General features: G+C 39.0%; 1 long non-coding RNA gene across 1 annotated transcript; it reads left to right on the top strand.

Moving 5' to 3' along the window:
* The first annotated feature begins 6,873 nt into the window (after positions 1–6,873).
* On the top strand, positions 6,874–10,657 carry LOC126816323 (uncharacterized). Its single transcript, XR_007678309.2, has 3 exons — positions 6,874–7,027; positions 7,722–7,761; positions 10,263–10,657. It is a non-coding gene; the product is annotated as an uncharacterized LOC126816323 (long non-coding RNA).
* Positions 10,658–10,756: the final 99 nt, after the last annotated feature.

Genomic DNA, 10,756 nt, shown 5'->3' with positions numbered 1-10,756 from the left:
CAGAACAATGCTGTGGAAGCCCTTGTAGTTGTAGTAGTAAGAGCCAGCATTGGGTGGCTTCTTCATGGCGATGTGCTTGCCGTCCACAGCCCCCAGACAGTTGTGGTAGTTCCATCTGGAGCTGAACCTGGCAGTAACTTCTTTCCACTCCTCTTCAGTTTTGGGGCAGCGTAGCACCTCGTCCTTGTAGACCGCGATTATGGCTTTACACACCTCGGGTATGAACTTGCAGATGGTACTTGCAACAACACTGAAGCTGTACTGCAGATTTGGATAGGAATTTCCAGTGGCTAGGAAGCGGAGGGTGACAGCTAGCTTGAGTCCAACTTGAAGCGGTTCCTTCATGAAGGTGGACTGCTTCTGGAGGCGAGGGGTTAACTTCTCAACCATCTCTTGGAACAGGTCAGGTGTGATTCTGAGGTAATTTTTGTAGCCCCTTTGATCTTCCTTGTGGAGTTCAGTCAGTAAACTGTCCAAACTCTTGCCTTCTGGTCAACCATTCCCTGGCCCACACTTTCCTTTGTGCCTTTTCTTGCTCTTCTGCCTCTTCCAGCCTTTTCTGCTGCTCTTGAACAATGGCTAGAGCAGCTGCCAGGTATAGACCTCTTCTCTTCCCTGCAATGATTGTGTCTCTGACAGCCAATCCAAAAATGACCAGGGGTTGGGGATGCCCCCTTTTTATATGGCGTGCCCAAGTCGGCACGACACCGTCCGAATTGCGCAAACTCGTCGTGCCAATGCGGGAAGTACGTAAACAATGCGCAAACTATGCGTGAACTCGTCGTGCCAGTTCGTGTCAATGTGGGCACTGATGGGCACGCATTCGTGAACTCGTCGTGAACTCGTCGTGAACTATGCGTGAACTAGTGGTGAACAGTGCGGGAGCCTCCCAGTTCGTGCCCCAAAATGGCACGAATTGCCACGACAAAATCGTGGCCAAAAGTCGTGCAAGTGTCAGTCTGGCTTTACCAATCAAATGAATAAAATAGCAAATTGGCAGCCCCCCTCAATTAAACAAATTAGAATTTAAATTTTGGTTTGAATATTTGTGACACAGTGCCTTTAATGTTTTCTTTAATTACTGGCCTTATAAAGGTTGACGGTTACGGAAGATTCGAGGCTTTACATTACGTCATAGCGTGCACGCTTAATCGCCATTTTTCTCAGAAGTCGGAACAGCGTCACTCATACTTTATTATATGAATTAATAGTTTTATGGTCGTATATTCAAGTTGTTAAGAAACTGCACATAGACCAATTCTTCAGGTACATTTATGAATCTTTTGTTGAAAGTTTTATATCGTTTGAAGTACTACATGTATTTGTGTCATGTTTTTGTAGAAAACAGCCGATCGATGTCAGCATGAAGTTGACCTTTAACCTACACGTAGCCTATATCACTTTCTAAGCTACGGAGACCATAGAAATTACCTTGTGCTTTGTCAATTTTATTTGATATTATTATAGTGTTTAATATTGTTCATTTGTACAATCGCTTACGTCAAATAGTTAGTTGATTATAGTCCCATGTTTAAATTAGTTTAATGAATATGAACAGTCATAGACGTTACTATTCTGAGATTGTTTGTCACATAGCCTACATTCGTGGAAACGTATTGAATATTGTGTTTTATTTTATACTTTCAGAAATATTATTACTGTTAGCGTTCTTATGCGTATATGAAAATATATGTATGTCATATATTCCTGAACAAGTCTTTGTGTTTGTTTTTAATCCCTACAATTGATGGGTTCGCATCAGATTTGAAATTGCAAATTCAAATGCGAAATTGCAAATTTCAAATGCGAAATTGCTAATTCCAAAGACCTTAAACTCTGTGTATCAATCTGAAGTCAATCAGATATTAACTTTTGCCTTAAACACTGTGTATAAATTTATTTAAATTCTAATTTGTTTAATTGAGGGGGGCTGCCAATTTGCTATTTTATTGGTAAGACATGAATTTTGAATTTTGAATGAGCCTTCTGGGTTTTCGTACTGTAATAAACAAGACTCATATGAATTAAAGGAGGTTTTCAAAACTTGGTCCATTTCGGCTGCCCACAGCAAAGAAATCTGATTGCCGTTCCACTGAACTGAATGCACCAATGTGGTTTACGTGGCAGGACATGTCAATATTTTCTAGAAAACCTAAGAGCTGTATTGTTTTGACATAAATTTAAATTTGTAAAAATTCGATATATTATTGTTAGTAGAATTATATTAATTTTTTAATTTAGATACTAAAAAAGACAAAATTGAGAAAGTACTTGTCGTTGGCAAACAAACGTCGATGTAAGTACAAACCTTTTTTTTAAAAGATAATAAAAACCCAAACCCATAAAGTTCTTCATTGCCTGCTGAAAATAGTGTGTCGAGAGACTGATGGAACATCAATGCCCCACCAAGAAAATAAGTTACACATGATCTCTAGTATAGGAAAGTTTCAACGACTTCAGCAAAATCATGAATGAAATTGTTAATAACCTGATTTTTCCACAGCCATGGTGCTGTATTCTCCTTAAAATCTTTGGTTACAAAGGTGGCTTTTTGATTGGGGAGATATGCCAGAATTCACTAAATCACGTCTGATTTTTTCAAGCCTTCCTCGTCCACCGGGGTTCGAAGGCCCCCCACCCCAATAATTCCGTGGCGGATTAAGCACAAACGACTGGCATGGTCATTGCCCTTTAATTTGTAACTATAATGGAATTACTAAAGTGTCCTAAGTTTAATCTAAACACGATCTCCAAGAACATTTCCTTTAATTCGTTTCACCATCTTTTGTATAGGGGCCATGTTGACTCTGTGAGTAAGACGCTGGCTCGCTAACCTGGAGGTTCCGTGTTCGATCTCTGCGTTAGCCTAGAACGTTCATCGTGATTTTCCGGCGTGGTTCCTCCTTGTTAGTGATGTAGGACGGAGGGCCTGGTAAGGGACAACGTACAGTCGTTCGATGGGACGAAAAGCCGGGGTCCCATGTACACATTGGCGTGCACGTAAAAGAACCCTTGACAGTTGTAATTCCATATAAGAGTGGGCCGTAGTGCCGCTGTCCGGGCAAAATTTCCCTCATAACACACTGCATGGCGTATCCCCATTTTCATTACCCCAGTCGGGGCAGAGCCGCAGGATATTAAACCCCATTTTATTTCAATTCATTTTCCATCTTTTGTACAGAGACAATAAAGTATTATTCAGAAGTAAGCGAGGTAGAGACAATAAACAATTATCGAAAACCAAGCGAGGATGTTCTGTACTATGGGAAGAATGTAATTTGTTTCAACAGTGTTGTGGTGGTTATAGATGTGATGGCAGAAAGCGATACCGGGGATTTTTTGGTGGCAGATGTCAACTTTATTAAGCCTATAGACACGTTTTAAAAGACTGGCGGTTAAATGTTGGAAATGGAAAAGTGTCCACTAAACCACATGCGAGAAGGACACTAATTATATACAATATACACAATCAAGTGTTTCGTCGGTTTCGCGTTAAAGGGCCATTTTGAATTTGATTTCTAAAGTGGGTCTAGATCGGTTTTAAGTCACAGCCTAAACTATCGACATACATCAATTGAGAACCAGTTTAACTATTTAAGCATGCAGGGACAGAGATTCTTTTTGTATATCGTTATAGAGGGTTTACCACACACTTTAATGTGCTTTTCAGTACTACACATGGACGTCACACATGATGGGGTCCGGGGGGGGGGGGGGCGACCCCCCAATTGTTTTTCTGGGGCGGGGGGGGGGGGGCTGAATATACTTGACACCCCAAAAATATACATAGTAGGCCCTAACTCCTTTTTATTTACAACAATTATTAGGATTTGTTAAGATTCTATCTGTATGAAACCCGTACATATCCCAATATGCATACGCCCCCCCCCCCCCCCCTGACTTAAACATGATAAACATTGTATTGGTGTGATGTTTTAGTTTTAACCCCGTAAAATATTCCAAAACAGTGTTTACAGAAGACTGAAACTTTAATTTTTTTTCTTTATGGGAGTGCCCCCCCCCCCCCCAGTGGGAGGGTGACCCTCACACACTCTCCCTATCGCGCTACATCGGCCTCACAGATTGTCAACATTTTATATAATTTCATTTGCGGACCCCCCCCCCCCCCCAATAGATATTTCACGGCTACGCCTCTTGTGTTACATCGTTATAAAGGGTTTACCACACACTTTTTAGATTGTTTTTTTGTATGTAGAGGGTTTCACCACACACACACTTTGATATTTTCAATTTGCTGTGTTTTTCTGTGTATATCGTTATAAAGGGTTTTACCACATACTTTGATATTTATAATTTGCTGTGTTCTTGTATATCGTTATAAAGGGTTTTACTATAAACTTTGATGTTTATAAATTGTTGTGTTTTCTGTGTTGTTGTTGATGAGTAGGGCTGCACTCACTACTGTAAACGGGATTCCGCTTAAAGATGCATTATGTAAACATTAGATATAAGGCTGGTCGTTCTTGTTATAATAGTTCAAATATACGATAATGGAAAATTAATATACTGAAAATTTCAGTAAAATTACTTTATTCCGTGCAAAGTTATGAGTGCTTGAAGATTTGACAAAGTACAGCGTGGATCATTTATTGTCGTAGCAACGGTACTTGACAATCGATGGAGACTAAGTCTCTGTTATCTATTTTATCGTTAATAAACTCTTAAATAACCTCGCTATTCCACTATACTAAAATCAGAGCCATCAGATGGCCAGAGAGTTGAGTATGGGCTTGTCATGTTAATAAATGTTTAAATAATAATGTGCATACATGTAAAATTGGAAACCAGAAATAAGACCTGCAATAGGAAACTTTAAGGCCTGAATCCCTGTGACATTCACGTCATTCCTGAGATGTGTTAAAGGGCAAAAATGCGACAGGTTTCAATGATCCCCGTACCAACACCCCCCCCCCCCCCACCCAAACACACGCGCACACACACACACACACACTCGCCCTCACCCGCCACAATTTTCTTCATCTAGCCAGAGACAGCTCGGGGAAAGTACTTTTATTGGCGAAATAAAATACCATGTCCACGAACCCATTCTTACAAATTAATAGTTTCTCTCACGGAGAGTTTCTATAATACATCATCTCATCTATAGTGTTTTAATTTATCTCGAATGTTCTTTTATTGTCGTGGGTGGGGTGATGGGGGCCGGTGATGTGGGGCGTGGTGGTGGGTAGGGTAACCATGGGCTATAGTTTTATTGTCGGGGGTGGGGCGCGTAGTTGAACCATATGTATTTTTGTTGCCGACCAAAAGGAGGGAAAGAAACGATGAGGGAAACTGTGCTCGGACAGCGGCACTACGGCCTACTCTTATTTCGAATTCCAACAGTCAAGGATTCTTTTGCGTGCACGTCAATGTATACCACACCGGAAAAAATCCGATGAACTTTCTCGGCCAAGACCGGGTTCGAAGACGGGACCTCCAGGTTAGCGAGCCAACATCTTACTCACTAAACCATCACGGCTCTCCTAATAGACCTTGGACAATTATTAATTAAACAACATATGAGATTAACCCATTTTATATTGTCACTAGAACCAAATGTCGCATCGGGATTGTACAGCCCATTTGAGTTGATATACGGTTGTTGTCTATTGCTTGCAATGTCTATGTGATCTGTATCTAATGGTTTTGTTTGTGTGTAGTGCGGTCCTCCTGTAGTTATACTAAAGTATTTATTTCCTTGCTCTACGTTATGTTTAGATTGTCATGGCGTTGATTTTAACCTAATTGCAGCTACTTCTCAAATTTCTTCCGTTTCTTAGAACAAGCGGAAGAAAGGGGTCAATGGGATATATATAATCAACACTCTGGCAACATTGACGCGTAGTCTTATGGAGTTTGGAAAACTATCAAAGCAGTGAATGAGAAGGAAAGAAATGAGATATAATGGCTTACTATTTTATAGCAAAGAAGCTAATATACAAGCCCATGAATTCCGCTATGAGGAGAATTTTGCCATAACACCAGCTGCGTTTTCGGCAACTCTTCGCGGTTCTGTCAAGGATTGGTTTGCGTTCACGCCAGCGTGTACACCAAACCACCCAAGCAACTGGTCGTATATATTTTACTTGCCATTTTTGATTAACACCGGGACGAACCCGCGACCTCGTGGTTAATGAGCTAGCCGAGTCGGACTTCACTTATAATTATATTTTACTAGCAAATTATTGTTTTCCAATATTCAACCAGGGCAGTATACTTTTACTTCTAGTTGGGATTCCAACGGATGGGTGTAGCAGCAAGGTTTTTGTGTTGCGCGATTGATTACATAGACAAACCCCAACCTATTTTGAGGTAGACATGGTCCACTGAACACTCGACTAAATCCAGCTGATTTACCCGTGTACATAATGGGGTAGAGGTAAAATAATCTCTGAATTCGAAGTACAGTAGACACAATCGTCGTTTTTCGGACATAATTGTCCTCACGCAGAGAGAGAAATGAGGGTTAACGTCCACTCGACACAAACTAGGTCATTGGAGACTAACATATGGTTCAGTTGTATTTCCACAATTCGAATGCACTTATGCTTGGAAACTGGAGGATCCTGAAAAACTCACGAGGTTAGATAGGCGACCCTACTCATTGTCACGTGCATGCTTGCAATCAAAAAAAACCCGCCACCTTACTCAATGATAGACCTTATGATCTAAGGCACACGCGTTAGACAATTCGGTCACCCAACCCTATTCTCCCAACAGCGCACGTGCCATACTCAAAACAATAACTGTTTCGTTAGTCTCAAAATGATGCTAGTTTAGACGCGTACGTACCATTGACAATGAGCTGAAACAACCATCAAATGTTGCCGAGTCTTACTTAATTGTTTGTTCTCAATATCAAGTTTCCTAAAGATTTTATGAGCCTAAAAGTGAAAGTATTTAGGTAGAAGATTTGAAATTAAAAGTTTAAAATATTACAGATCGTACAAGATGAAGTTCGTGCTATTGTTGATTGTCGTTACTACTTTTTACTTTTCATTTGCAGGTTAGTCAATTTACAAAATACTTTTTTCAAGGGAAGGTCTTGGGCGTCAAATAAAAGGTGGTATCATCTGTTCTAAAAAGGCATACCCTGCACCACTCCTAGATATACTTATACATAGCTAAATAGAGCTATATATAGTTTGGATCTGGATCTAAGACTGCTGAAATTGGCCCATGTGTGTATGTGTGTTTTCCTTTGTCTACTATCCATCTTACCGTGTTGAAGTTAAGATCGGAAGGTCTGGCTATAAGTCAAATGTTTGTGGTTTTCGATCCCAGGATTGAACTTGACGGGGAATAGGGACGCATGCCCAACCTCGTGGGTATTCTCAGATTTTCATCAAGCGTCCGCGCTAAGTCTAGTTTGACTACCGATCAGCGATTTTGTAAAGATCGATCTTGTCTGTCAATGAGGCGTTCTTGTGTCATTACTGGACACCTACAGTTTTACTAATTTGAGCTTTGAAAAACTGGAGCGAATTGTGATGTCGATCAAAGCAATCATGTATATTCATACATAATATATTAAATTTTTCCTTCCATGTGACATATTTTGTTTACCTCATTAATTCATTAATCGCGGATGCATAATTTTGCGACCGACTGCACTATTTTGCAACCATTTGTTTTCCTGGGGGGTGGGGGTGTACATTTACGCTCCTGACTAAACCACATTTTATTTCATTTCATTACAGATGCTGAACCTGTTCATGACACAGCGGCACGTAATGCTATGTGAGTACATATTATTTTTTCTTACGACACTCGTCTTACCTAAACCGCATAAGTTGACATTTTTCTTCTGCGGGAGTCATCTAAATGTAGATTGTAATTTCGTCAAGGTTGCCGATATGTAAATTGGTTTGGGGCACGTGGTTGTTGACGAGGGTTAGGGTGACCGTAAGAAATAGATCTAACCACTGTAATACAGCGACTTAATCGCACCAACCACAACACTCTTAACAATTTGGGAAACTATAATTAACGAAGCATCATCGCTAGTGTCGTGATAATTCCCAAAAATGAAAAAGCCCCAAAATAAAAATACATGTAATATGTGAATGATATTGAATTCTGTGGGAAATATATAACGAAGCGACATCGCTAGTTTTGATAATTCCCCCCCCCCCCCAAAAAAAAAAAAAAAATCCCCAAAATAAAATCTAGCCTTCCTGTACAATTTTTGAAATCCTTGATTAGACCGAGAAGAAACTACGGTGATTTTCCTGTTTACCCCCTTTTCAGTGGTTCAGGACTGGGATGGGAGGAAAACCGAGGCTTACCCATGTACTCGTTGGTATGCACGTAAAGTAACAATCTGTTTCACATAGGTATTGTGAAAGTCTTTTTTATACGTCCACAAGGAAATGTGATCGTATATTGCCGGCGCCCCGTCCGTCCGTCGTCCACACTTTCTTGTGAGCACTCTGCTGACTACGGGTCTCTTTTTATTGTTTTGAAATTGATAAGTTGTTGACATTACTGAGATGAAGAATCCTATTTAATTCAAATATTTTCGTTCATGTCTTCTGGAGTTATTGCACTTGTTTTACTTTATTGCAACTTGTGAACGCTCTAACAACAGAAAATATCATCCGATCTTAAACCTTGTGAACGTTCGAACAACAAAAATTATCATCTGATCTGTATGAAATTTATATGCATCACTTAAATTGGTGAAAGAATCCTATTGAATTTCCGTTAATTAGTTCTAGTTAATTATGGCCCTTGTTTCACTTTGTTGAACCTTGTGAATGTTCCAACGACAAAAGTTATCGTCCGATCTGTATGAAATTTATTCAAATAAACACGTCTACAGTTATGGCCTTTCACTATGTTGAACACTGTGAATGCTCTAAAGACAAAAGTTATCATTCGATAGATATGAAATTGATATCGGTGTCTTGTAAATTCTCATTACCTACAAAACAAAAACATAAAAAAAGAAATATGCGACAACCCATGTCGACAGTCAGACGATTTAGCGGCTGCAGGCGTATGTTTCGTTGCCTGGCAACCATTATTTTCCAAACTCCTCAATCTCTGAATTATTTGACAGCATTGTTTATTAATATACAATGAAATTTGCCTTTATAATTGATATTTTCAAAGCAAACATCTTTACAGAAGAATGGCCATGCGGCGTTTTGGAAGAAAAGTCTCCTATACAATTCTGTTAAAACCCATTAGATTTTATTTCATTTCCAATACAATTTTTAGAATTACACTTGTGTAAAAAGTAGTTCGAAGAAATGTAGTCGTTTAAGGTTATATTAAGTCCGGGTCTGTATACGGATGTAAAGTTTAAGGTTACTGGGTTTTTTAAACATTGAGTTTCAACAACGACGACAGCCGAATGAAATCAACGATGTCGGTCAAGTAAAATAAGCAAATGTTAACATAATTATCACAAAGAAAATGAAAAGAAAATTTAGAACAGTACAAAAAATAGTGTGTGAAATAGTGGGTAAATGGAATATGATCCCGTAAAGCGGCTGTAGCATTGGCAGTGCATATAATAAAACTAACATGCTAACACACTTGAAACTATAGAAAAACATGTAAAGAAATGGAACCGAGTTTAACATAAATTTACGTAAAGGGATGTAATGAGGTTTACTGTCTCATCCAGGCAATATTTTGAGACTAACACACTGCTATATTTTTTATAATCACCAATACAAGTTTAGGGAGCAGAATTCAAGTTGTCAGTGGTTATTTTACGTGCAAGCCAATTGGTGCACGGGTGGACCTCGATTTATTTCAACACAAGTTTCAGAAATTTCAACACAAGTATTGTGTAGATTTTTACACAAGTTCCAACACAAGTTTGTGTTGTTTGACAAATTTTAACACAAGTTTTGTGTTGTTTCAACACAAGTTTGTGTTGTTAAATAGAGACACCTTACTTGTGTTGAAAACAAGTTGTTTCAAAACAAGTTTTTTTTCAGTGTGGTCACCATTTTCGTTGTTATCGCTGAATTCAGGCGGCATAATGGAATGCCAAGGGATGGAACCTTGTTCTCGGCCTTGGTGTCCCTATACCGCTCGAATTCGGTCATTTTGTTTAATTCAAGTCACGTGCAGTGCTAGGGAGAAACCTTTGGAGACGAGTTCCGGTCTTGTCAATGGATTTGTTACGTGGTACCAATTTATGTATGGGATCTTACATTTTCGTCACGTCCAAACGACTGGTCACAATTTTCTTGTAATTGTGTTATTTATTTTTTTCACAGAGACAGTGAGAAGATAGAAAGACCTAAACGATTTTTACATATGATTTATGGTCGTTGTGCCATTATTGGTGAAAAATGTAGCCTTGTTCAACATTGCTGTGATCCTTTTGATTGTAATGGTCGAAACAGATGGGGGTTTTTTGGTGCAAAATGTAAACTTTTCTAAGTAACATGACGTCTACCATTTTGAAATTACTACAAACACAACGTGTAATAACAAAACAAATGTTATAGAAGTTTTCTGTCTAGATTTAATATACAAGACAAAAAAGAGAATTTGTAAATCAGTAAGAAAACTTGTTCAATAATGACATACCTTAATTTACATTGTATTGCTTATTTGTATATTATCTGATAAATAAAAACGTTACAGTCAATAAACATTTATATAGACATGTATTAGGCCACACAAAATAAATGTCTTGTTTCTCGGGCAACTGACAGCTGAAACTGTAGGGAGGGAGGGCGGTTTCTTTTTTTTTTTTACTCATTGA

Source organism: Patella vulgata, chromosome 1, assembly GCF_932274485.2.
Source record: "Patella vulgata chromosome 1, xgPatVulg1.2, whole genome shotgun sequence".
NCBI classification, from domain to species: domain Eukaryota; kingdom Metazoa; phylum Mollusca; class Gastropoda; family Patellidae; genus Patella; species Patella vulgata.
The sequence above is the reverse complement of the archived record's forward strand: the minus strand, read 5'-3'. Positions and strand labels throughout refer to the sequence as shown.